Raw genomic sequence first — 4,361 nt, 5'->3', positions numbered from 1 at the left:
GTTCATGGACGGAAATTGTATTTTCAGGGTATAGCATTTGCCATTTTCACACGATTACTTTTGTCACGTTTGAACAAATGCAGTGGATACATCTTAGATCCGCTGACCTTAAAGGTGCAGTCACTTGGCTTGACAACTGTTGTTTTACTAGCATACATGAGTATAAGGACTTATAGTGCGTTCAAGTCATGTCGAAAAGATTGTATTTATGAGTTGAAAGCACTTGAACTCCACCACAAAGTCGTAATACAAGTGGGAATACGAGTTTTTTTACAGAACTTGTTTTTCTTTGCACAAAGTAGAAAAAAAAATATTGATTGAATAATGTGGAGTTGAGATATTGTGATTTTTTTTTTTCTAGCTTGTAATAGGCATTTTTGATTTGACCTCCAACCCCATAAAGCTGAGCGCCTGAAACATTTTAAATGTAACAGCGTTTGCACAAAACATATTGAAAGAGAAATGTCAATGGTTACTATGATTTTTCTGTTTAATTACAATATGTGATGCACTACAAAGCAGTTAAAGACATACATGTACAGTATATCACCGTAACCTTTCATCAATTGGAAAGTTAAAATAGAAGCAAGGAACTGCTGGCGTCTAAAAACGCACTGCGTTTCATCTGGTAAAACCTTTGGTGTCAAAACACAGGGAATGGCGTTGGATCTTGAAAAGAAAGTGGAGAAAGAGAGAAAGACATTTCTCAGCATCGCTGTTTCAACAAATCTTAAATAAACACAGATGCAAACCGCCGTTGTCTTTGAGTTGAGGCGGTGGTAGAGTCTCTACACTGCAGTGCTTTGTGGGATGGAGCCACATGATAAAGAAATACCACAAGACAGTCAGAACACATTTTACACACACACACAAACATTATCACTTATTATAGCTTACCTTATTGTGAAAAGAATCAAAATTCGCTTGCTCTCTTTGGAGGTGGGCCAGAAATGATTACGAGGAGTCACCCAAGCTGTCTGTACATCAACAAACTCCAGCCAAATTATAGCGTTGTGCCAGTTTCGTCCTAATTATATCCACGTTTCCTGCTGGGGAAACAAGACACACAAACACACACACACAGTCTTTAAAAAGATTTGACAACTTTCCAACAGCCTGTCACAAAAAAGCTAATATTTTTCCAGTACAAATTGGGCTTACCGTCAGGAGAACACAGCGTTCATTATTTGATCAAGTATCGAGGAGTATTGTAGCGGCTTATATAAATCTATCACGCATCCAGAGAAGGTTGCTTTGAGACAGTTTTCCTTGTAAAGTTCTCTGTGAGAGGCAGCCCTCTGTGGAGAGGAATCTGATGATATCGCTGCCTGTTTGTCACATACTAGAGTCTCGCAAGTCTAAAGCCACTTCAAAAGGGCGAGGAGAGACGGGAAGCCGCTAGGAAAGGGAGACAAAAAAAAAAAAAAGATGGAGGCAAGGAAAGAGCAGCAGAGTTTGCCGGGAAACAAGCCTTGAACAGTTCCAACGAGCCAAACTCTCAAGATCCAGACGCCTTGTGTTTTCGTCTCTCATATACCTACGTACCATATTGTAATTATAGCATCAATATCAATCAGCGACTCGGAAAAGAAATGCATCTGGCTCCCGGGTAGACTGTCTCAAAATAAAAGTGTTTATGGCTTTCAGCTCTTATTACTTTGTTCTTGCTTTGAGGAGGGGTAGAGTTCAGATTTTGCTCGTGGCGTCAGCAGGGCTGATGAATTAGAAGCGTAAGATGAAGCTGACAGAATTATGGAATTCAGAAGCAAAAACAGGTGCTTGTCATTCTGAGGGAAACTGCAACACTTCAGTGCGTTCTGGCATACGTCAACACTGTCGGACAGAAGAGGCCTGTTGAATGGGCTTCACCGCCAAAAGCAGACATCAGATCAACTGTCTTTGTATATGGAATGTTGTTTTGTTTGCATTTGCAGCGTAACAAGGGGCCATTCACACAGGAACGTATTTTCTGTGCTGGTTTTAAATAGGTTTTATGTGCCTTATAAGCAACTGGTCAAAGTTTGTCTGGTTAGCATGGTGTATGCATTAAACTCGCAATGTAACGGAAGTGACGTACATACGAGTCATTATCGAAAAATAAAAAACGCAGGGTTGTTGATTGGATGGAATCAGTTCTACCAGAAAGACTCAGGAGAGTTATTTCAATAAACCATACATTTATTGACAGCTCAGCAAGCTGATAATCTACAAAGTCATTTGGCGTAGGCCCCGTCCGTAGTGCATAATCCGAGAGTATCGGATCTGCAATTCCTGCCTAAAGATGAAGGCAGGGGCGCAGCCGACCCCCCTGGGAGGTATAGACGGGACCATCCTGGTGGTGGTGGGGAGGATGGGGGTAATCGTCGCTTCAGTATCTGCGAACTCAAACATGTGTAAGTACCGTGCTTTTATACAGTGAGCATAAGAATATGATTGGATAGAAGTGAAGGCAATAAGTGACGTAGTAATTGGGTCTTCCCAGCACAACTTATGCTAAAGCTTTCATATCTGGGGTGTGTTTCCTGAAGCCAACTATGGTCTCAAGTTCCGATGAATTGTGTTGGTAATGACGGATCTTGCGATCATAATTGGCTTCGGGAAACGGTTGTAAGAAAGGGGCGGAGTTTAAGCGGACTAATATGTGCTTGTGAATACGTGCAATTCACCTTTATTCCAATAGGTGGCAATGTCTGATACACAATGATAAAGTGACATTTCACTCATAGTTGCACTTGATGGTGGATCTGGTGAAGAAGCTTTCAGCGATCAAAATATTGATTTTGAATATGTTGAAAATGATAGTTTTGAGAATATGTTTGAGATGGCGAATCTGAGCCAGATGCTGAATGTACTGGGAAATGACGAGGACAGTGATGATGATGATATAAAACATCTGCTCAAACTGAATGCTTCCAAGCTCCAAAAGGTAAGAAAACATGCTTTATTTTATTCTTCTGTAATTGTTACTATAATATGAGGAGAGTTTTATATTATCGCGACTGATAGAGATCCATCCGTGTTAGTTATAGATCCGGGTCACTAAAGACCTGAATATGCGATAATGATTGGTGAAACATTAATCAATTTAAGGGTTAAAAATGACAAGATAAAAAAAAGTAACAAATGAAACGTTCACAAAGAGGATCAATAAAACATATTTAGAAAATATATAGTGGAAAGATACAGTATATATAATTTCCATGTCATGCCGACTTTAACTCCTGCTGGTGACAATACTCAGTAACTGTGTAATTTATATTTTTCTTTTAGTTTCTTTTGAAAATGATTTTGAGTACACTACCACAACAATTGTTCAGTTAATATTACCTGGATTTCTTGAAACAGTCTGTCCTCCAGATAAACTTTTGATTCACATGCTGTGAAAAAAAAAAAAAAAATTATTGTGTTTAATGGCAGTTGGCAAGCCAACCTAAAGCCAATCTCTGCCATCTACTGGACTGGAGTGTGAAGTGCAAAAAAAGCAGTGTCTTGCCTTTGTATGTGCTGGGTGAGTACTCGCATTGCTACTTAACTTGTGTTTTAACAATTTATGTTTTTTTGTTTGAGCATTTAGTTTTGTTTTTAGACATCCATTGTTGTTGCATTTGTGGACAGTAGTCATATTTTGCAGATTGTTTTATTATAGCTCACTGTAAATATTTTTGCACTGGTACTAACTTTTATAATATAATTTTGGTGTTTTTCCATTTGACCACTCAAGTCATGTGGCATTTATGGCTCAAGTGATTGGCTCAAAAACCTGGATGAGCAATTGAGTGCAAGTATGTCATCATGTACTTCTGCTATTGAGATTAATAAGAATGCTCACGGATCGCTTTATTCAGGTATTATAGACCTCTTTTTGATGTGTCCTGTGTGCAGCCTATAAGCTTTGTTATTGTTTACCTTTCAAAGGCAATTAATATTCCGCTCATACTCTAATGTTCTGGGTTTGGCTTTTAATCGTTCTCGTATAGATTCTGTAGGGCTTATTTAAATCAATAAATGGCTGCAATTACTCATGAGAGCCGATTCCAATTGATTCACACCTTCCCCTCTGGGCTATATTTTATACAATATTCACTCATTTAGTTTCATTGTCTACAGAAAGCGTGCCGTTTTCCCTCACATCAAATGGCATTTTCATCTCATTGCTGACGTAGGATTGAAAATAATCCAAGATATCTGACAACAAAAGACATTTGCTTTACTGTTTTCCGCCCCCTCTTTCTACCACAAGGACCATTTGGAGTTCCCAAAGGCACAGAGGGGCTGATAGCGATCAAGGCCTGTAGGCCAAGATGTGCACTTTGGGGGTCTATGAATTGTCACACCTTTAGTACGGTGGGGGAAGTTGTAAT

The 4,361-nt window shown here is 39.2% G+C and overlaps 1 long non-coding RNA gene across 1 annotated transcript; it reads right to left on the bottom strand.

Annotated features, from left to right (window-relative positions):
• Positions 1-491: 491 nt before the first annotated feature.
• Positions 492-1,455, bottom strand: LOC307167343. The gene is made up of 3 exons (XR_013822756.1): positions 1,162-1,455; positions 898-1,049; positions 492-669 (listed from the first exon to the last, which is right to left on the bottom strand). It is a non-coding gene; the product is annotated as an uncharacterized lncRNA (long non-coding RNA).
• Positions 1,456-4,361: the final 2,906 nt, after the last annotated feature.

Source organism: Squalius cephalus (assembly GCF_949319135.1).
Source record: "Squalius cephalus genome assembly, chromosome: 1".
In the NCBI taxonomy this organism is placed as follows: Eukaryota; Metazoa; Chordata; class Actinopteri; order Cypriniformes; family Leuciscidae; genus Squalius; species Squalius cephalus.
The sequence above is the reverse complement of the archived record's forward strand: the minus strand, read 5'-3'. Positions and strand labels throughout refer to the sequence as shown.